Source organism: Camelus bactrianus, chromosome 6 (assembly GCF_048773025.1).
Source record: "Camelus bactrianus isolate YW-2024 breed Bactrian camel chromosome 6, ASM4877302v1, whole genome shotgun sequence".
NCBI lineage: Eukaryota > Metazoa > Chordata > Mammalia > Artiodactyla > Camelidae > Camelus > Camelus bactrianus.
The window spans coordinates 111,308,357-111,332,301 of NC_133544.1; positions in this window are offsets into that span (position 1 = coordinate 111,308,357).

Below are 23,945 nucleotides of genomic sequence, written 5' to 3' on the forward strand. Positions count from 1 at the left end.
GTTTGGGGCCGCCCACCACGCAGTTGCCTGTTGTCACAGGTGTTCCCTGGCAGGGGGAAGTCCGCTAATTACCTGATCTGTCCAGGGGGAGGCACTAGATGCTACCTGCATTTCCAGCCCAACCCCCGCCATTCCCCGGCATCCCGCACTAGGAAACACTCGGGGAAGACACGCATAGGGCTCCTAGGAGATTCCTGGCACGGCAGACAGAGGACGGAACCTCCCCACCCTCAGAATTCCGGAACGCGGCCGAATGGGTGGGGGAGTTTTGGGGCCGCCCTCCACGCATCTGCCTGGTGTCACAGGTGTTCCCTGGCAGGGGGAATTCCGCTAATTACCTCATCTGTCCAGGGGGAGGCACTAGATGCTACCTGCATTTCCAGCCCAACCCCCGCCTTTCCCCGGCAGCCCTCACTAGGGGACACTCTGGGAAGACACGCGGAGGGCTCCTAGGAGATCCCAGTAGCTGCAGACAGAGGGCGGAACCTCGCCACACTCAGAATTCTGGAACGCGGCTGAGTGGGTGGGGATGTTTTGGGCCCGCCCTCTACGCAGCTGCCTGGTGTCACAGGTGTTCCTTGCAGGGGAAGTCCGCTAAATACCTGATCAGTCCAGGGGGAGGCACTAGATGCTACCTGCATTTCCAGGCCAACACCCGCCTTTCCCAGGCTAACCGCACTAGGATACACTCGGGGAAGACACGCGGAAGGCTCCTAGGAGATCCCAGGCGCTGCAGACATAGGACTGAACCTCCACACTCTCAGAATTCCGGAAAATGGCCGAGAGGGTGGGTGAGGTTTGGGGCCGCCCCCCACGCAGCTGCCTGTTGTCACAGGTGTTCCTTGGCAGGGGGAAGTCTGCTAATTACCTGATCTGTCCAGGGGGAGGCACTAGATGCTACCAGCATTTCCAGCCCAACCCCCGCCATTCCCCGACATCCCGCAATAGGAAACACTCCGGGAAGACACGCATAGGGCTCCTAGGAGATCCCAGGCGCTGCAGACAGAGAACGGAACCTCCCCACACTCAGAATTCCGGAACGCGGCCGTGTGTGTGGGGGAGTTTGGGGGCCGCCCTCCACGCTGCTGTCTGGTGTCACAGGTGTTCCATGGCAGGGGGAAGTCCGCTAATTATCTCATCTGTCCTGTGGTAGGCACTAGATGATACCTGCGTTTCCAGCCCAACCTCCGCCTTTCCCCGGCAGCCCGCATAAGAGTCACTCGGGGAAGACACGCGGAGGGCTCCTAGGACATCCCAGGCGCTGCAGACAGAGGACGGAACTTCGCCACACTCAGAATTCAGGAACGCGGCCGAATGGGTGGCGGAGGTTTGGGGCCGCCCTCCAGGCAGCTGCCTGGTGTCACAGGTGTTCCCTGGCAGGGGGAAGTCCGCTAATTTCCTGATCTTTCCAGGGGTATGCTCTACATGCTACCTGCATTTCCAGCCCAACCCCCGACATTCCCCGGCATCCCGCACTAGGAAACACTCGGGGAAGACACGCATAGGGCTCCTAGGAGATTCCTGGCGCTGCAGACAGAGGACGGAACCTCGCCACACTCAGAATTCCGGAAAGCGGCCGAGTGGGTTGGGGAGGTTTGGGGCCGCCCTCCACGAAGCTGCCTGGTGTCACAGGTGTTCCCTGGCAGGGGAAATTCCGCTAATTACCTGATCAGTCCAGGTGGAGGCACTAGATTCTACCTGCATTTCCAGCACAACCCCCGCCTTTCACCGGCAGCCCGCACTAGGAAACACTCGGGGAATACACGCTGATGTCTCCTAGGAGATCCCAGGTGCTGCAGACAGAGGACTGAACCTCCGCACTCTCAGAATTCCGGAAAGCGGCCGAGTGGTTGGGGGAGATTTGTGGCCGCACTTCACGCAGCTGCCTGGTTTCACAGGTGTTCCCTAGCAGGGGGGATTCCGCTAATTACCTCATCTGTCCAGGAGGAGGCACTAGATGCTACCTGCATTTCCAGCCCAACCACCGCCTTTCCCCGGCAGCCCGCACTAGGAGACACTCGGGGAAGACACGCAGATGGCTCCTAGGAGATCCAAGGCGCTGCAGACTGAGGACTGGACCTCCCCACTCTCAGAACTCCGGACGCGGCCGAGTGGTTGGGGGAGGTTTGGGGCCGCCCACCACGCAACTGCCTGGTTTCACATGTGTTCCCTGGCAGGGGGAAGTCCGCTAATTACCTGATCTGTCCAGGGGGAGGCACTAGATGCTACCTGCATTTCCAGCACATCCCCTGCCTTTCCCCGGCAGCCCGCACTAGGAGACACTCGGGGAATACACGCGGAAGTCTCCTAGGTGATCCCAGGCGCTGAAGACAGAGGACGGAACATCGCCACACTCAGAATTCCGTAACGCGGCCGAGTGGGTGGGGGTGGTTTGGGCCCGCCTTCCACGCAGCTGCCTGGTGTCACAGGTTTTCCCTTGCAGGGGGATGTCCGCTAATTACCTCATCTGTCCAATGGGAGGCACTAGATGCTACCTGCATTTCCAGACCAACCCTCGCATTTCCCCGGCAGCACGCACTAGGAGATACTCGGGGAAGACACGAGGCGGCCTCCTAGAAGATCCCAGGCGCTGCAGACAGAGGACGGAACCTCGCCAAAATCAGAATTTCGGAATGCGTCCGAGTGGGTGGGGGAGGTTTGGGGCCGCCCTCCACGCAGCTGCCTGGTGTCACAGGTGTTCCATGGCAGGGGGAAGTCCGCTAATTTCCTGATCTGTCCAGGGGGAGGCATTAGTTGCTACCTGCAATTCCAGCCCAACCCCCGAATTTCCCCGCAGCCCGCACTAGAAGGCACTCGGGGAAGACACGCGGAGGGCTCCTAGGAGATCCCAGGCGCTGCAGACAGAGGACGGAACCTCGCCAAAATCAGAATTTCCGAACGCGGCCGAGTGGGTTGGGGAGGTTTGGGGCCGCCCTCCACGCAGATGCCTGGTGTCACAGGTGTTCCCTGGCAGGGGAAATTCCGCTAATTACCTGATCTGTCCAGGTGGAGGCACTAGATTCTACCTGCATTTCCAGCACAACCCCCGCCTTTCACCGGCAGGCCGCACTAAGAAACACTCGGGGAAGACACGCTGATGTCTCCTAGGAGATCCCAGGTGCTGCAGACAGAGGACTGAACCTCCGCACTCTCAAATTCCGGAACGTGGCCGATTGGCTGGGGGAGATATGGGGCCGCCCAAGACGCAGGTGCCTGTTGTCACAGGTGTTCCCTGGCAGGGGGAATTCCGCTAATTACCGGATCTGTCCAGTGAGAGGCACTAGACGCTACCTGCATTTTCAGCCCAACCCCCGCATTTCCCAGGCAGCCCGCACTAGGAGAAACTCGGGGAAGTCACTCGGAGGGCTCCTAGGAGATTCCAGGCGCTGCAGGCAGAGGACGGAACCTCGCCACACTCAGAATTCCGGAACGCGGCCGAGTGTGTGGGGGAGGTTTGGGGCCGCCCTCCACGCAGCTCCCTGGTGTCACAGGTGTTCCATGGCAGGGGGAAGTCCGCTAATTTCCTGATCTGTCCAGGGGGATGCTCTAGAGGCTTCCTGCATTTCCAGCCCAACCCCCGAATTTCCCCGGCAGCCCGCACTAGAATACACTCGGGGAAGACACGCGGAGGGCTTCTAGGAGATCCCAGGTGCTGCAGACAGAGGACGGAACCTTGCCACAATCAGAAATTCAGAACACGGCCGAGTGGGTGGGGGAGATTTGGGGCCGCCCTCCACGCAGCTGCCTGGTGACACTGGTGTTCCCTGGCAGGGGGAAGACCGCTAATTACCTCATCTGACCAGGAGGAGGCAATAGATGCTACCTGCATTTCCAGCCCAACCCCTGCCTTTACCCGTCAGCACGCACTAGGAGACACTCGGGGAAGACACGCGGAGGGCTCCTAGGAGATCCCAGGCACTGCGGACTGTGGACGGAACCTCGCCACCCTCAGAATTCCGGAACACGGCCGAGTGGGTGTTGGAGGTTTGGGGCCGCCCTCCACGCAGCTGCCTGGTGTCACAGGTGTTCCCTTGCAGGGGACATTCCGCTAAATACCTGATCTGTCCAGGTGGAGGCACTAGATTCTACCTGCATTTCCAGCACAACCCCCGCCTTTCACCGGCAGGCCGCACTAAGAAACACTCGGGGAAGACACGCTGATGTCTCCTAGGAGATCCCAGGTGCTGCAGACAGAGGACTGAACCTCCGCACTCTCAAATTCCGGAACGCGGCCGATTGGCTGGGGGAGATATGGGGCCGCCCAAGACGCAGGTGCCTGTTGTCACAGGTGTTCCCTGGCAGGGGGAAGTCCGCTAATTACCGGATCTGTCCAGTGGGAGGCACTAGACGCTACCTGCATTTTCAGCCCAACCCCCGCATTTCCCAGGCAGCCCGCACTAGGAGAAACTCGGGGAAGTCACTCGGAGGGCTCCTAGGAGATCCCAGGCGCTGCAGGCAGAGGACGGAACCTCGCCACACTCAGAATTCCGGAACGCGGCCGAGTGTGTGGGGGAGGTTTGGGGCCGCCCTCCACGCAGCTGCCTGGTGTCACAGGTGTTCCATGGCAGGGGGAAGTCCGCTAATTTCCTGATCTGTCCAGGGGGATGCTCTAGATGCTTCCTGCATTTCCAGCCCAACCACCGAATTTCCCCGGCAGCCCGCACTAGAATACACTCGGGGAAGACACGCGGAAGGCTTCTAGGAGATCCCAGGTGCTGCAGGCAGAGGACGGAACCTTGCCACAATCAGAAATTCAGAACACGGCCGAGTGGGTGGGGGAGATTTGGGGCCGCCCTCCACGCAGCTGCCTGGTGACACTGGTGTTCCCTGGCAGGGGGAAGACCGCTAATTACCTCATCTGACCAGGAGGAGGCAATAGATGCTACCTGCATTTCCAGCCCAACCCCTGCCTTTACCCGTCAGCACGCACTAGGAGACACTCGGGGAAGACACGCGGAGGGCTCCTAGGAGATCCCAGGCACTGCAGACAGAGGACGGAACCTCGCCACACTCAGAATTCCGGAACGCGGCCGAGTGGGTGGGGGGGTTTAGGGCCGCACACCACTCAGCTGCTTGGTGTCACAGGTGTTCCCTGGCAGGGGGAAGTCCGCTAATTACCTCATCAGTCCAGGGGCAGGCACTAGATGCTACCTGCATTTCCAGCCCAACCCCCGCCTTTCCCGGCAGCCCGCACTAGGAGACACTCGAGGAAGACACGAGGATGGCTCCTAGGAGATCCCAGGCGCTGCGGACTGTGGACGGAACCTCGCCACCCTCAGAATTCCGGAACACGGCCGAGTGGGTGTTGGAGGTTTGGGGCCGCCCTCCACGCAGCTGCCTGGTGTCACAGGTGTTCCCTTGCAGGGGACATTCCGCTAAATATCTGATCTGTCCAGGGGGAGGCACTAGATGCTACCTGCATTTCCAGCCAAACCCCCGCCTTTCCCCGGCAGCCCGCACTAGGAGACACTCGGGGAAGACACGCGGATGGCTCCTAGGAAATCCCAAGCGCTGCAGACAGAGGACAAACTTCGCCACATCCAGAATTCCGGAATGCGGCCGAGTGGGTTGGGAAGGTTTGGGGCCGCCCCCCACGAAGCTGCATCTTGTCACAGGTGTTCCCTGGCAGGGGAAATTCTGCTAATTACCTCATCTGTCCAGGGGTAGGCAGTACATGCTACCTGCATTTCCAGCCCATCCCCCGCTTTTCCCCATTAGCCCGCACTAGGAGACACTCGGGGAAAACACGCGGAGGTCTCCTAGGAGATCCCTGGCGCTGCAGACAGAGGACGGAACCTCGCCACACTCAGAATTCCGGAACACGGCCGAGTATGTGGGGGAGGTTTGGGGCCGCCCTCCACGCAGCTGCCGGGTTTCACATGTGTTCCCTTGCGGGGGGAGGTCCGCTAATTACCTCACCAGTCCAGGGGGAGGCACTAGATGCTACTTCCATTTCCAGCCAACCCCCGCAATTCCCCGGCAGCCCGCACTAGGAAACACTCGGGGAAGACACGCATAGGGCTCCTATTAGATCCCAGGCGCTGCAGACAGAGGACGGAACCTCCCAACACTCAGAATTACGGAACGCAGCCGAGTGGGTGGGGGAGTTTTGGGGCCGCCCTCCACGCATCTGCCTGGTGTCACAGGTGTTCCCTGGCAGGGGGAATTCCGCTAAATACCTCATCTGTCCAGGGGGAGGCACTAGATGCTACCTGCGTTTCCAGATCAACCCTCGCTTTTTCCCGGCAGCACGCACTAGGAGATACTCGGGGAAGACACGAGGCGGGCTCCTAGAAGATCCCAGGCGCTGCAGACAGAGGACGGAACCTCGCCAAAATCAGAATTTCCGAACGCGGCCGAGTGGGTGGGGGAGTTTTGGGGCCGCCCTCCACGCTTCTGTCTGGTGTCACAGGTGTTCCCTGTCAGGGGGAATTTCGCTAATTACATGATCTGTCCAGGCGGAGGCACTAGATGCTACCTGGATTACCAGCCCAACCCCCGCCTTCCCCAGGCAGCCCGCATAAGAGTCACTCGGGGAAGACACGCGGAGGGCTCCTAGGAGATCCCAGGCGCTGCAGACAGAGGACGGAACTTCGCCACACTCAGAATTCAGGAACGCGGCCGAATGGGTGGGGGAGGTTTGGGACCGCCCTCACGCAGCTGCCTGGTGTCACAGGTGTTCCATGGCAGGGGGAAGTCCGCTAAATTCATGATCTTTCCAGGGGTATGCTCTACATGCTACCTGCATTTCCAGCCCAACCCCCGAATTTCCCCGGCAGCCCGCACAAGAATATACTCGGGGAAGACACGCGGAGGTCTCCTAGGAGATCCCTGGCGCTGCAGACAGAGGACGGAACCTCGCCACACTCAGTATTCCGGAACACGCCCGAGTGGGTGGGTGAGGTTTGGGGCCGCCCTCCAGGCAGCTGCCTGGTGTCACAGGTGTTCCCTGGCAGGGGGAAGTCCGCTAATTACCTGATCTGTCCAGGGGGAGGCAATAGATGCTACCTGCATTTCGAGCCCAACCCCCGCCTTTACCCGGCAGCCCGCACTAGGAGACACTCGGGGAAGACACGCGGAGGGCTCCTAGGAGATCCCAGGTGCTGCAGACAGAGGACGGAACCTTGCCACAATCAGAATTTCAGAACACGGCCGAGTGGGTCGGGGAGATTTGGGGCCGCCCTCCACGCAGCTGCCTGGTGACACTGGTGTTCCCTGGCAGGGGGAAGACCGCTAATTACCTCATCTGACCAGGAGGAGGCAATAGATGCTACCTGCATTTCCAGCCCAACCCCTGCATTTACCCGGCAGCACGCACTAGGAGACACTCGGGGAAGACACGCGGAGGGCTCCTAGGAGATCGCAGGCACTGCAGACAGAGGACGGAACCTCGCCACACTCAGAATTCCGGAACGCGGCCGAGTGGGTGGGGGGTTTAGGGCCGCACACCACTCAGCTGCTTGGTGTCACAGGTGTTCCCTGGCAGGGGGAATTCCGCTATTACCTCATCAGTCCAGGGGCAGGCACTAGATGCTACCTGCATTTCCAGCCCAACCCCCGCCTTTCCCGGCAGCCCGCACTAGGAGACACTCGAGGAAGACACGAGGATGGCTCCTAGGAGATCCCAGGCGCTGCGGACTGTGGACGGAACCTCGCCACCCTCAGAATTCCGGAACGCGGCCGAGTGGGTGTTGGAGGTTTGGGGCCGCCCTCCACGCAGCTGCCTGGTGTCACAGGTGTTCCCTTGCAGGGGACAGTCCGCTAAATATCTGATCTGTCCAGGGGGAGGCAGTAGATGCTACCTGCATTTCCAGCCAAACCCCCGCCTTTCCCCGGCAGCCCGCACTAGGAGACACTCGGGGAAGACACGCGGATGGCTCCTAGGAAATCCCAAGCGCTGCAGACAGAGGACAAACTTCGCCACATCCAGAATTCCGGAACGCGGCCGAGTGGGTTGGGAAGGTTTGGGGCCGCCCCCCACGAAGCTGCATCTTGTCACAGGTGTTCCCTGGCAGGGGAAATTCTGCTGATTTCCTCATCTGTCCAGGGGTAGGCAGTACATGCTACCTGCATTTCCAGCCCAACCCCCGCCTTTCCCCATTAGCCCGCACTAGGAGACACTCGGGGAAAACACGCGGAGGTCTCCTAGGAGATCCCTGGCGCTGCAGACAGAGGACGGAAACTCGCCACACTCAGAATTCCGGAACACGGCCGAGTATGTGGGGGAGGTTTGGGGCCGCCCTCCACGCAGCTGCCGGGTGTCACATGTGTTCCCTTGCGGGGGGAGGTCCGCTAATTACCTCACCAGTCCAGGGGGAGGCACTAGATGCTACCTGCATTTCCAGATCAACCCTCGCTTTTTCCCGGCAGCACGCACTAGGAGATACTCGGGGAAGACACGAGGCGGGCTCCTAGAAGATCCCAGGCGCTGCAGACAGAGGACGGAACCTCGCCAAAATCAGAATTTCCGAACGCGGCCGAGTGGGTGGGGGAGTTTTGGGGCCGCCCTCCACGCTTCTGTCTGGTGTCACAGGTGTTCCCTGTCAGGGGGAATTTCGCTAATTACATGATCTGTCCAGGCGGAGGCACTAGATGCTACCTGGATTTCCAGCCCAACCCCCGCCTTCCCCAGGCAGCCCGCATAAGAGTCACTCGGGGAAGACACGCGGAGGTCTCCTAGGAGATCCCTGGCGCTGCAGACAGAGGACGGAACCTCGCCACACTCAGAATTCCGGAACACGCCCGAGTGGGTGGGTGAGGTTTGGGGCCGCCCTCCAGGCAGCTGCCTGGTGTCACAGGTGTTCCCTGGCAGGGGGAAGTCCGCTAATTACCTGATCTGTCCAGGGAGAGGCAATAGATGCTACCTGCATTTCGAGCCCAACCCCCGCCTTTACCCGGCAGCCCGCACTAGAAGACACTCGGGGAAGACACGCGGAGGGCTCCTAGGAGATCCCAGGCGCTGCAGACAGAGGACGGAACTTCGCCACACTCAGAATTCAGGAACGCGTCCGAATGGGTGGGGGAGGTTTGGGACCGCACTCACGAGGCTGCCTGGTGTCACAGGTGTTCCCTGGCAGGGGGAAGTCCGCTAATTACCTCATCAGTAAAGGGGCAGGCAATAGATGCTACCTGCATTTCCAGCCCAACCCCCGCCTTTCCCGGCAGCCCGCACTAGGAGACACTCGAGGAAGACACGGGGATGGCTCCTAGGAGATCCCAGGCGCTGCGGACTGTGGACGGAACCTCGCCACCCTCAGAATTCCGGAACGCGGCCGAGTGGGTGTTGGAGGTTTGGAGCCGCCCTCCACGCAGCTGCCTGGTGTCACAGGTGTTCCCTTGCAGGGGACAGTCCTCTAAATATCTGATCTGTCCAGGGGGAGGCACTAGATGCTACCTGATTTTCTAGCCCAACCCCCGCCTTTCCCCGGCAGCACGCACTAGGAGACACTCGGGGAAGACACGCTGATGGCTCCTAGGAAATCCCAAGCGCTGCAGACAGAGGACAAACTTCGCCACATCCAGAATTCCGGAACTCGGCCGAGTGGGTTGGGGAGGTTTGGGGCCGCCCCCCACGAAGCTGCATGTTGTCACAGGTGTTCCCTGGCAGGGGAAATTCTTCTAATTACCTCATCTGTCCAGGGGTAGGCAATACATGCTACCTGCATTTCCAGCCCACCCCCGCCTTTCCCCATTAGCCCGCACTAGGAGACACTCGGGGAAAACACGCGGAGGTCTCCTAGGAGATCCCTGGCGCTGCAGACAGAGGACGGAACCTCGCCACACTCAGAATTCCGGAACACAGCCGAGTATGTAGGGGAGGTTTGGGGCCGCCCTCCACGCAGCTGCCAGGTGTCACATGTGTTCCCTTGCGGGGGGAGGTCCGCTAATTTCCTCACCAGTCCAGGGGGAGGCACTAGATGCTACCTGCATTTCGAGACCAACCCTCGCTTTTCCCCGGCAGCACGCACTAGGAGATACTCGGGGAAGACACGAGGCGGGCTCCTAGAAGATCCCAGGTGCTGCAGACAGAGGACGGAACTTCGCCAAAATCAGAATTTCGGAACGCGGCCGAGTGGGTGGGGGAGGTTTGGGGCCGCCCTCCACGCAGCTGCCTGGTGTCACAGGTGTTCCCTTGAAGGGGAAATTCCGCTAATTATCTGATCTGTCCAGGTGGAGGCACTAGATTCTACCTGCATTTCCAGCACAACCCCCGCTTTTCACCGGCAGGCCGCACTAAGAGACACTCGGTGAAGACACGCTGATGTCTCCTAGGAGATCCCAGGCGCTGCAGACAGAGGACTGAACCTCCCCACTCTCAGAATTCCGGAACACGGCCGAATTGTTATGGGAGCTTTGGGGCCACCCAGCACGCAGGTGCCTGTTGTCACAATTATTCCCTGGCAGGGGGAATTCCGCTAATTACCTGATCTGTCCAGTGGGAGGGACTAGACGCTACCTGCATTTTCAGCCCAACCCCCGCAATTCCCCGGCAGCACGCACTAGGAGAAACTCGGGGAATTCACTCGGAGGGCTCCTAGGAGATCCCAGGCGCTGCAGACAGAGGACGGAACCTCGCCACCCTCAGAATTCCGGAACGCGGCCGAGTGGTTTGGGGAGGTTTGGTGCCGCCCCCCTTGAAGCTGCATGGTGTCACATATGTTCCCTGGCAGGGGAAATTCTGATAATTAACTCACATGTCCAGGGGTAGGCAGTAGATGCTACCTGCATTTCCAGACCAACCCTCGCATTTCCCCGGCAGCCCGCAATACGAGACAATTGAGGAAGACCCGCTGAGGACTCCTCGGAGATCCCAGGCGCTGCAGACAGAGGACGGAACCTCGCCAAACTCAGAATTCCGGAACGCGGCCGACTGGGTGGGGGAGTATTGTGGCCGCCCTCCACGCAGTTGCCTGGTGTCACAGGTGTTCCCTGGCAGGGGGAATTCCGCTAATTACCTCATCAGTCTATGGGGAGTCACTAGATGCTACCTGCATTTCCAGCCCAACCCCGCCTTTCCCCAGCAGCCCGCACAAGGAGACACACGGGGAAGACACGCGGTGGGCTCCTAGGAGATCCCAGGGGCTGCAGACAGAGGACAAAACCTCGCCACACTCAGAATTCCGGAACGAGGCCGATTGGAGGGGGAGGTATTTGGCCGCCCTCCACGCAGCTGCCTGATGTCACAGGTGTTCCCTGGCAGAGGAAATCTGCTAATTACCTGATCTGTCCAGGGGGAGGCACTAGATGCTACCTGCATTTCCACACAACCCCCGCCTTTCCCCACGGCCCGCACTAGGAGACACTCGGGGAAGACACGCGGATGGCTCCGAGGAGATCCCTGGCGCTGCAGACAGAGGACGGAACCTCGCCACACTCAAAATTCCGGAACGCGGCTGAGTGTGTGGGGAGGTTTATGGCCGCCCACCACGCAGATGCCTGTTGTCACAGGTGTTCCATGGCAGGGGGAAGTCCGATAATTTCCTGATCTGTCCAGGGGGATGCTCTAGATGCTACGTGCATTTCCAGCCCAACCCCCGAATTTCCCCGGCAGCCCGCACTAGAATACACTCGGGGAAGACACGGGGATGGCTCCAAGGAGATCCCAGGCGCTGCAGACAGAGAACGGAACCTCGCCACAATCAGAATTTCGGAACACGGCCGAGTGGGTGGGGGAGGTTTGGTGCCGCCCTCCACGCAGCTACCTGGTGTCACAGGTGTTCCCTGGCAGGGAGAAGTCCGCTAATTACCTCATCTGACCAGGGGGAGGCACTAGAAGCTACCTGCATTTCCAGCCCAACACCCGCCATTCCCTGGCAGCACGCACTAGGAGAACCTCGGGGAAGACACGCGGAATGCTCGTAGGAGATCCCAGGAGCTGCAGACAGAGGACGGAACCTCGCCACCCTCAGAATTCCGGAACGCGGCCGAGTTGTTTGGGGAGTTTTCGGGCCACTCTCCACGCTGCTGCCTTGTATCACAGGTGTTCCCTTGCAGGGGGAAGTCCGCTAAATACCTCTTCGGTCCAGGGGGAGGCACTAGATGCTACCTGCATTTCCAGCCTAACCAACGAATTTCCCCGGCAGCCCACACTATGATACACTCGGGGAAGACACGCGGAAGGCTCCTAGGAGATCCCAGGAGCTGCAGACAGAGGACGGAACCTCGCCACACTCAGAATTCCGGAACGCGGCCGACTTGTTTCGGGAGTTTTGGGGCCGCCCTCCAGGCAGCTGCCTGGTGTCACAGGTGTTCCCTGGCAGTTGGAATTCCGCTAATTACCTGATCTGTCCAGGGGGAGGCAATAGATGCTACCTGCATTTCCAGCCCAACCCCTGCCTTTACCCGGCAGCCCGCACTAGGAGACACTCCGGGAAGACACGCGGATGGCTCCTAAGAGATCCCTGGCGCTGCAGACAGATGACGGAACCTCGCCCCACTCAGAATTCCGGAACGCGGCCGAGTGTGTCGGGGAGTTTTGGGGCCGCCCTCCACGCAGCTGCATGGTGTCACATGTGTTCCCTTGCGGGGGGAGTTCCGCTAATTACCTCACCAGTCCAGGGGGAGGCACTAGATTCTACCTGCATTTTCAGCAGAAACCCCGCCTTTCCCCGGCAGGCCGCACAAAGAGACACTCAGGGAAGACACGCGGAGGGCTCCTAGGAGATCCCAGGAGCTGCAGACAGGGGACGGAACCTCGCCACACTCAGAATTTCGGAACGCGGCCGAGTGGGAGGGGGAGTATTGGGGCCGCCTCCACGCAGCTGCCTGGTGTCACAGGTGTTCCCTGGCAGGGGGAAGACCGCTAATTACCTGATCTGTCCATGGAGAGGCACTAGATGCTCCCTGCATTTCCAGCACTACCCCCTAATTTCCCCGGCAGCCCGCACTAGGAGACACTCGGGGAAGACATGCGGAGGGCTCCTAGGAGACCCCAGGCGCTGCAGACCGAGCACGGAACCTCGAAAAAATCAGAATTTCGGAACGACCCCGACTGGTTGGGGGAGGTTTGTGGCCGCCCTCCACGCAGATGCCAGGTGTCACAGTTGTTCCCTGGCAGGGGAAAAACCGCTAATTACCTGATCTATCCAGTGGGAGGCACTAGATGCTACCTGCATTTCCAGCCTAACCCCCGACTTTCCCCGGCAGCCCACAATAGGAGACACTCGGGGAAGACAAGCGGAGGGCTCCTAGGAGATCCCAGGCTCTGCAGACAGAAGACGGAACCTCGCCACACTCAGAATTCCGGAACGCGGCTGAGTCGATGGGTAGATTTGGGGCGGCCTTCCACGCAGCTGCCTGTTGTCACAGGTGTTCCCTGGAAGGGGGAATTCCACTAATTACCTTATCTGTCCAGGGGGAGGCACTAGATGCTACCTGAATTTCCAGCCCAACCCCCGCCTTTCCCCGGCAGCCCGCACTAGGAGACACACGGGGAAGACACGCGGATGGCTCCTAGGAAATCCCAGGCGTTGCAGACAGAGGACAGAACCTCGCCACATCCAGAATTCCGGAACGCGCCCGAGTGGGTGGGGGAGGTTTGGGGCCGCTCTCCACGCAGCTGCATGGTGTCACAGGTGTTCCCTGGCAGGGGAAATTATGCTAATTACATCATCTGTCCAGGGGTAGGCAGTTGATGCTACCTGCATTTCCAGCCCAATCCCCGCATTTCCCCATTAACCCGCACTACGAGAAACTCGGGGAAAACACGCGGACGGCTCCTAGGAGATCCCAGGCGCTGCAGACAGAGGACAGAACCTCGCCACACTCAAAATTCCGGAACGCGCCCGAGTGGGTGGGGGAGGTTTGGGGCCGCTCTCCACGCAGCTGCCTGGTGTCACAGGTGTACCCTGGCAGGGGGAATTCCACTAATTACCTCATCAGTCCAGGGGGATGCACTAGATGCTACCGGCATTTCCAGCCCAACCCCCGCCTTTCACCTGCAGCACGCACTATGAGACACTCTGGGAAGACACGCAGACGGCTCCTAGGAGATCCCAGGCGATGCAGACAGAGGACGGAACATCGCTAAAATGAGAATTTCCGAACGCGGCCGAGTGGGTTGGGGAGGTTTGGGGCCGCCCGCCACGCAGATGCCAGGTGTCACAATTGTTCCCTGGCAGGGGAAATTCCGCTAATTACCTGATCTGTCCAGGTGGAGGCACTAGATGCTACCTGCATTTCCAGCCCAACCCCCGCATTTCCCCGGCAGCCCGCACTAGGAGACACACGGGGAAGTCACGTGGATAGCTCCTAGGAGATCCCAGGGGCTGCAGACAGAGGACGGAACCTCGCCACTCTCAAAATTCCGGAACGTGCCCGAGTGGGTGGGGGAGGTTTGGGGCCGCCCTCCACGCAGCTGCCTGGTGTCACCGGTGTTCCCTAGCAGGGGGAAGTCCGCTAAATACCTCATCTGTCCAGGGGGAGGCACTAGATGCTACCAGCATTTCCAGAACAACCCTCGCATTTCCCCGGCAGCACGCAATAGGAGACAATTGGGGAAGACACGCTGAGGGCTCCTAGGAGATCCCTGGCGCTGCAGACAAAGGACGGAACCTCGCCACACTCAGAATTCCGGAAAGAGGCCGTGTGGAGGGGGAGGTATGGGGCCGGCCTCCACGGAGCTGCCTGGTGTCACAGGTGTTCCCTGGCAGGGGGAAGTCCGCTAATTACCTCATCAGTCCAGGGGGAGGCACGAGATGCTACCTGCATTTCCAGCCCAACCGCCGCCTTTCACCTGCAGCACGCACTATGAGACATTCTGGGAAGACACGCAGACGGCTCCTAGGAGATCCCAGGCGATGTAGACAGAGGACGGAACCTCGCCAAAATCAGAATTTCCGAACGCGGCCGAGTGGGTTGGGGAGGTTTTGGGCCTCCCGCCACGCAGATGCCAGGTGTCACAATTGTTCCCTGGCAGGGGAAATTCCGCTAATTACCTCATCTGTCCAGAGGGAGGCACTAGATGCTACCTGCATTTCCAGCCCAAACCCCGCCCTTCCCAGGCAGCCCGCACTAGGAGACACTCGGGGAAGACACGTGGATAGCTCCTAGGAGATCCCAGGCGCTGCGGACAGAGGACGGATCCTCGCAACTCTCAAAATTCCGGAACGCGCCCGAGTGGGTGTGGGAGGTTTGGGGCCGCCCTCCAGGCAGCTGCCTGGTGTCACAGGTGTTCCCTGACAGGGGGAAGTCCGCTAATTACCTGATCTGTCCAGGGGGAGGCAATAGATGCTACCTGCATTTCGAGCCCAACCCCCGCCTTTACCCGGCAGCCCGCACTAGGAGACACTCGGGGAAGACACGTGGAGGGCTCCTAGGAGATCCCAGGTGCTGCAGACAGAGGACGGAACCTTGCCACAATCAGAATTTCAGAACACGGCCGAGTGGGTCGGGGAGATTTGGGGCCGCCCTCCACGCAGCTGCCTGGTGACACTGGTGTTCCCTGGCAGGGGGAAGACCGCTAATTACCTCATCTGACCAGGAGGAGGCAATAGATGCTACCTGCATTTCCAGCCCAACCCCTGCATTTACCCGGCAGCACGCACTAGGAGACACTCGGGGAAGACACGCGGAGGGCTCCTAGGAGATCCCAGGCACTGCAGACAGAGGACGGAACCTTGCCACACTCAGAATTCCGGAACGCGGCCGAGTGGGTGGGGGGGTTTAGGGCCGCACACCACTCAGCTGCTTGGTGTCACAGGTGTTCCCTGGCAGGGGGAAGTCCGCTAATTACCTCATCAGTCCAGGGGCAGGCCCTAGATGCTACCTGCATTTCCAGCCCAACCCCCGCCTTTCCCGGCAGCCCGCACTAGGAGACACTCGAGGAAGACACGAGGATGGCTCCTAGGAGATCCCAGGCGCTGCGGACTGTGGACGGAACCTCGCCACCCTCAGAATTCCGGAACGCGGCCGAGTGGGTGTTGGAGGTTTGGGGCCGCCCTCCACGCAGCTGCCTGGTGTCACAGGTGTTCCCTTGCAGGGGACAGTCCGCTAAATATCTGATCTGTCCAGGGGGAGGCAGTAGATGCTACCTGCATTTCCAGCCAAACCCCCGCCTTTCCCCGGCAGCCCGCACTAGGAGACACTCGGGGAAGACACGCGGATGGCTCCTAGGAAATCCCAAGCGCTGCAGACAGAGGACAAACTTCGCCACATCCAGAATTCCGGAACGCGGCCGAGTGGGTTGGGAAGGTTTGGGGCCGCCCCCCACGAAGCTGCATCTTGTCACAGGTGTTCCCTGGCAGGGGAAATTCTGCTGATTTCCTCATCTGTCCAGGGGTAGGCAGTACATGCTACCTGCATTTCCAGCCCAACCCCCGCCTTTCCCCATTAGCCCGCACTAGGAGACACTCGGGGAAAACACGCGGAGGTCTCCTAGGAGATCCCTGGCGCTGCAGACAGAGGACGGAAACTCGCCACACTCAGAATTCCGGAACACGGCCGAGTATGTGGGGGAGGTTTGGGGCCGCCCTCCACGCAGCTGCCGGGTGTCACATGTGTTCCCTTGCGGGGGGAGGTCCGCTAATTACCTCACCAGTCCAGGGGGAGGCACTAGATGCTACCTGCATTTCCAGATCAACCCTCGCTTTTTCCCGGCAGCACGCACTAGGAGATACTCGGGGAAGACACGAGGCGGGCTCCTAGAAGATCCCAGGCGCTGCAGACAGAGAACGGAACCTCGCCAAAATCAGAATTTCCGAACGCGGCCGAGTGGGTGGGGGAGTTTTGGGGCCGCCCTCCACGCTTCTGTCTGGTGTCACAGGTGTTCCCTGTCAGGGGGAATTTCGCTAATTACATGATCTGTCCAGGCGGAGGCACTAGATGCTACCTGGATTTCCAGCCCAACCCCCGCCTTCCCCAGGCAGCCCGCATAAGAGTCACTCGGGGAAGACACGCGGAGGGCTCCTAGGAGATCCCAGGCGCTGCAGACAGAGGACGGAACTTCGCCACACTCAGAATTCAGGAACGCGGCCGAATGGGTGGGGGAGGTTTGGGACCGCCCTCACGCAGCTGCCTGGTGTCACAGGTGTTCCATGGCAGGGGGAAGTCCGCTAAATTCATGATCTTTCCAGGGGTATGCGCTACATGCTACCTGCATTTCCAGCCCAACCCCCGAATTTCCCCGGCAGCCCGCACAAGAATATACTCGGGGAAGACACGCGGAGGTCTCCTAGGAGATCCCTGGCGCTGCAGACAGAGGACGGAACCTCGCCACACTCAGAATTCCGGAACACGCCCGAGTGGGTGGGTGAGGTTTGGGGCCGCCCTCCAGGCAGCTGCCTGGTGTCACAGGTGTTCCCTGGCAGGGGGAACTCCGCTAATTACCTGATCTGTCCAGGGGGAGGCAATAGATGCTACCTGCATTTCGAGCCCAACCCCCGCCTTTACCCGGCAGCCCGCACTAGGAGACACTCGGGGAAGACACGCGGAGGGCTCCTAGGAGATCCCAGGCGCTGCAGACAGAGGACGGAACTTCGCCACACTCAGAATTCAGGAACGCGTCCGAATGGGTTGGGGAGGTTTGGGACCGCACTCACGAGGCTGCCTGGTGTCACAGGTGTTCCCTGGCAGGGGGAAGTCCGATAATTACCTCATCAGTCCAGGGGCAGGCACTAGATGCTACCTGCATTTCCAGCCCAACCCCCGCCTTTCCCGGCAGCCCGCACTAGGAGACACTCGAGGAAGACACGGGGATGGCTCCTAGGAGATCCCAGGCGCTGCGGACTGTGGACGGAACCTCGCCACCCTCAGAATTCCGGAACGCAGCCGAGTGGGTGTTGGAGGTTTGGGGCCGCCCTCCACGCAGCTGCCTGGTGTCACAGGTGTTCCCTTGCAGGGGACAGTCCGCTAAATATCTGATCTGTCCAGGGGGAGGCAGTAGATGCTACCTGCATTTCCAGCCAAACCCCCGCCTTTCCCCGGCAGCCCGCACTAGGAGACACTCGGGGAAGACACGCGGATGGCTCCTAGGAAATCCCAAGCGCTGCAGACAGAGGACAAACTTCGCCACATCCAGAATTCCGGAACGCGGCCGAGTGGGTTGGGAAGGTTTGGGGCCGCCCCCCACGAAGCTGCATCTTGTCACAGGTGTTCCCTGGCAGGGGAAATTCTGCTGATTTCCTCATCTGTCCAGGGGTAGGCAGTACATGCTACCTGCATTTCCAGCCCAACCCCCGCCTTTCCCCATTAGCCCGCACTAGGAGACACTCGGGGAAAACACGCGGAGGTCTCCTAGGAGATCCCTGGCGCTGCAGACAGAGGACGGAAACTCGCCACACTCAGAATTCCGGAACACGGCCGAGTATGTGGGGGAGGTTTGGGGCCGCCCTCCACGCAGCTGCCGGGTGTCACATGTGTTCCCTTGCGGGGGGAGGTCCGCTAATTACCTCACCAGTCCAGGGGGAGGCACTAGATGCTACCTGCATTTCCAGATCAACCCTCGCTTTTTCCCGGCAGCACGCACTAGGAGATACTCGGGGAAGACACGAGGCGGGCTCCTAGAAGATCCCAGGCGCTGCAGACAGAGGACGGAACCTCGCCAAAATCAGAATTTCCGAACGTGGCCGAGTGGGTGGGGGAGTTTTGGGGCCGCCCTCCACGCTTCTGTCTGGTGTCACAGGTGTTCCCTGTCAGGGGGAATTTCGCTAATTACATGATCTGTCCAGGCGGAGGCACTAGATGCTACCTGGATTTCCAGCCCAACCCCCGCCTTCCCCAGGCAGCCCGCATAAGAGTCACTCGGGGAAGACACGCGGAGGGCTCCTAGGAGATCCCAGGCGCTGCAGACAGAGGACGGAACTTCGCCACACTCAGAATTCAGGAACGCGGCCGAATGGGTGGGGGAGGTTTGGGACCGCCCTCACGCAGCTGCCTGGTGTCACAGGTGTTCCATGGCAGGGGGAAGTCCGCTAAATTCATGATCTTTCCAGGGGTATGCGCTACATGCTACCTGCATTTCCAGCCCAACCCCCGAATTTCCCCGGCAGCCCGCACAAGAATATACTCGGGGAAGACACGTGGAGGTCTCCTAGGAGATCCCTGGCGCTGCAGACAGAGGACGGAACCTCGCCACACTCAGAATTCCGGAACACGCCCGAGTGGGTGGGTGAGGTTTGGGGCCGCCCTCCAGGCAGCTGCCTGGTGTCACAGGTGTTCCCTGGCAGGGGGAAGTCCGCTAATTACCTGATCTGTCCAGGGGGAGGCAATAGATGCTACCTGCATTTCGAGCCCAACCCCCGCCTTTACCCGGCAGCACGCACTAGGAGACACTCGGGGAAGACACGCGGAGGGCTCCTAGGAGATCCCAGGCGCTGCACACAGAGGACGGAACCTCGCCATACTCAGAATTCCGGAACGCGGCCGAGTGGGTGGGGGGGTTTGGGGCCGCACACCACTCAGGTGCTTGGTGTCACAGGTGTACCCTGGCAAGGAGAAGTCCGCTAATTACCTCATCAGTCCAGGGGCAGGCACTAGATGCTACCTGCATTTCCAGCCCAACCCCCGCCTTTCCCCAGCAGCCCGCACTAGGAGACACTCGGGAAAGACACGCGGAGGGCTCCTAGGAGATCCCTGGCGCTGCAGACAGAGGACGGAACCTCGCCACACTCAGAATTCCGGAACACGCCCGAGTGTGTGGGGGAGGTTTGGGGCCGCCCTCCACGCAGCTGCCGGGTGTCACATGTGTTCCCTTGCGGAGGGAGTTCCGCTAATTACCTCACCAGTCCAGGGGGAGGCACTAGATGCTACCTGCATTTCCAGACCAACCCTCGCATTTCCCCGGCAGCACGCACTAGGAGATACTCGGGGAAGACATGAGGCGGCCTCCTAGAAGATCCCAGGCGCTGCAGACAGAGGACGGAACCTCGCCAAAATCAGAATTTCGGAATGCGGCCGAGTGGGTGGGGGAGGTTTGGGGCCGCCCTCCACGCAGTTGCCTGGTGTCACAGGTGTTCCATGGCAGGGGGAAGTCCGCTAATTTCCTGATCTGTCCAGGGGGAGGCATTAGATGCTACCTGCAGTTCCAGCGCAACCCCCGTATTTCCCCGCAGCCCGCACTAGAAGGCACTCGGGGAAGACACGCGGAGGGCTCCTAGGAGATCCCAGGCGCTGCAGACAGAGGACGGAACCTCGCCAAAATCAGAATTTCCGAACGCGGCCGAGTGGGTTGGGGAGGTTTGGGGCCGCCCTCCACGCAGCTGCCTGGTGTCACAGGTGTTCCCTGGCAGGGGAAATTCCGCTAATTACCTGATCTGTCCAGGTGGAGGCACTAGATTCTACCTGCATTTCCAGCACAACCCCCGCCTTTCACCGGCAGGCCGCACTAAGAAACACTCGGGGAAGACACGCTGATGTCTCCTAGGAGATCCCAGGTGCTCCAGACAGAGGACTGAACCTCCGCACTCTCAGAATTCCGGAACGCGGCCGTTTCGCTGGGGGAGATTTGGGGCCACCCAAGACGCAGGTGCCTGTTGTCACAGGTGTTCCCTGGCAGGGGGAATTCCGCTAATTACCGGATCTGTCCAGTGGGAGGCACTAGACGCTACCTGCATTTTCAGCCCAACCCCCGCATTTCCCAGGCAACCTGCACTAGGAGAAACTCCGGGAAGTCACTCGGAGGGCTCCTAGGAGATCCCAGGCACTGCAGACAGAGGACGGAACCTCGCCACCCTCAGAATTCCGGAACGCGGCCGAGTGTGTGGCGGAGGTTTGGGGCCGCCCTCCACGCAGCTGCCTGGTGTCACAGGTGTTCCCTTGCAGGGGACAGTCCGCTAAATATCTGATCTGTCCAGGGGGAGGCACTAGATGCTACCTGCATTTCCAGCCAAACCCCCGCCTTTCCCCGGCAGCCCGCACTAGGAGACACTCGGGGAAGACACGCGGATGGCTCCTAGGAAATCCCAAGCGCTGCAGACAGAGAACAAACTTCGCCACATCCAGAATTCCGGAACGCGGCCGAGTGGGTTGGGAAGGTTTGGGGCCGCCCCCCACGAAGCTGCATCTTGTCACATGTGTTCCCTGGCAGGGGAAATTCTGCTAATTACCTCATCTGTCCAGGGGTAGGCAGTACATGCTACCTGCATTTCCAGCCCAAACCCCGCCTTTCCCCATTAGCCCGCACTAGGAGACACTCGGGGAAAACACGCGGAGGTCTCCTAGGAGATCCCTGGCGCTGCAGACAGAGGACGGAACCTCGCCACACTCAGAATTCCGGAACACGGCCGAGTATGTGGGGGAGGTTTGGGGCCGCCCTCCACGCAGCTGCCGGGTGTCACATGTGTTCCCTTGCGGGGGGAGGTCCGCTAATTACCTCACCAGTCCAGGGGGAGGCACTAGATGCTACCTGCATTTCCAGATCAACCCTCGCTTTTTCCCGGCAGCACGCACTAGGAGATACTCGGGGAAGACACGAGGCGGGCTCCTAGAAGATCCCAGGCGCTGCAGACAGAGGACGGAACCTCGCCAAAATCAGAATTTCCGAACGTGGCCGAGTGGGTGGGGGAGTTTTGGGGCCACCCTCCACGCTTCTGTCTGGTGTCACAGGTGTTCCCTGTCAGGGGGAATTTCGCTAATTACATGATCTGTCCAGGCGGAGGCACTAGATGCTACCTGGATTTCCAGCCCAACCCCCGCCTTCCCCAGGCAGCCCGCATAAGAGTCACTCGGGGAAGACACGCGGAGGGCTCCTAGGAGATCCCAGGCGCTGCAGACAGAGGACGGAACTTCGCCACACTCAGAATTCAGGAACGCGGCCGAATGGGTGGGGGAGGTTTGGGACCGCCCTCACGCAGCTGCCTGGTGTCACAGGTGTTCCATGGCAGGGGGAAGTCCGCTAAATTCATGATCTTTCCAGGGGTATGCGCTACATGCTACCTGCATTTCCAGCCCAACCCCCGAATTTCCCCGGCAGCCCGCACAAGAATATACTCGGGGAAGACACGCGGAGGTCTCCTAGGAGATCCCTGGCGCTGCAGACAGAGGACGGAACCTCGCCACACTCAGAATTCCGGAACACGCCCGAGTGGGTGGGTGAGGTTTGGGGCCGCCCTCCAGGCAGCTGCCTGGTGTCACAGGTGTTCCCTGGCAGGGGGAAGTCCGCTAATTACCTGATCTGTCCAGGGGGAGGCAATAGATGCTACCTGCATTTCGAGCCCAACCCCCGCCTTTACCCGGCAGCCCGCACTAGGAGACACTCGGGGAAGACACGCGGAGGGCTCCTAGGAGATCCCAGGCGCTGCAGACAGAGGACGGAACTTCGCCACACTCAGAATTCAGGAACGCGTCCGAATGGGTGGGGGAGGTTTGGGACCGCACTCACGAGGCTGCCTGGTGTCACAGGTGTTCCCTGGCAGGGGGAAGTCCGCTAATTACCTCATCAGTCCAGGGGCAGGCACTAGATGCTACCTGCATTTCCAGCCCAACCCCCGCCTTTCCCGGCAGCCCGCACTAGGAGACACTCGAGGAAGACACGGGGATGGCTCCTAGGAGATCCCAGGCGCTGCGGACTGTGGACGGAACCTCGCCACCCTCAGAATTCCGGAACGCAGCCGAGTGGGTGTTGGAGGTTTGGGGCCGCCCTCCACGCAGCTGCCTGGTGTCACAGGTGTTCCCTTGCAGGGGACAGTCCGCTAAATATCTGATCTGTCCAGGGGGAGGCAGTAGATGCTACCTGCATTTCCAGCCAAACCCCCGCCTTTCCCCGGCAGCCCGCACTAGGAGACACTCGGGGAAGACACGCGGATGGCTCCTAGGAAATCCCAAGCGCTGCAGACAGAGGACAAACTTCGCCACATCCAGAATTCCGGAACGCGGCCGAGTGGGTTGGGAAGGTTTGGGGCCGCCCCCCACGAAGCTGCATCTTGTCACAGGTGTTCCCTGGCAGGGGAAATTCTGCTGATTTCCTCATCTGTCCAGGGGTAGGCAGTACATGCTACCTGCATTTCCAGCCCAACCCCCGCCTTTCCCCATTAGCCCGCACTAGGAGACACTCGGGGAAAACACGCGGAGGTCTCCTAGGAGATCCCTGGCGCTGCAGACAGAGGACGGAAACTCGCCACACTCAGAATTCCGGAACACGGCCGAGTATGTGGGGGAGGTTTGGGGCCGCCCTCCACGCAGCTGCCGGGTGTCACATGTGTTCCCTTGCGGGGGGAGGTCCGCTAATTACCTCACCAGTCCAGGGGGAGGCACTAGATGCTACCTGCATTTCCAGATCAACCCTCGCTTTTTCCCGGCAGCACGCACTAGGAGATACTCGGGGAAGACACGAGGCGGGCTCCTAGAAGATCCCAGGCGCTGCAGACAGAGGATGGAACCTCGCCAAAATCAGAATTTCCGAACGTGGCCGAGTGGGTGGGGGAGTTTTGGGGCCGCCCTCCACGCTTCTGTCTGGTGTCACAGGTGTTCCCTGTCAGGGGGAATTTCGCTAATTACATGATCTGTCCAGGCGGAGGCACTAGATGCTACCTGGATTTCCAGCCCAACCCCCGCCTTCCCCAGGCAGCCCGCATAAGAGTCACTCGGGGAAGACACGCGGAGGGCTCCTAGGAGATCCCAGGCGCTGCAGACAGAGGACGGAACTTCGCCACACTCAGAATTCAGGAACGCGGCCGAATGGGTGGGGGAGGTTTGGGACCGCCCTCACGCAGCTGCCTGGTGTCACAGGTGTTCCATGGCAGGGGGAAGTCCGCTAAATTCATGATCTTTCCAGGGGTATGCGCTACATGCTACCTGCATTTCCAGCCCAACCCCCGAATTTCCCCGGCAGCCCGCACAAGAATATACTCGGGGAAGACACGCGGAGGTCTCCTACGAGATCCCTGGCGCTGCAGACAGAGGACGGAACCTCGCCACACTCAGAATTCCGGAACACGCCCGAGTGGGTGGGTGAGGTTTGGGGCCGCCCTCCAGGCAGCTGCCTGGTGTCACAGGTGTTCCCTGGCAGGGGG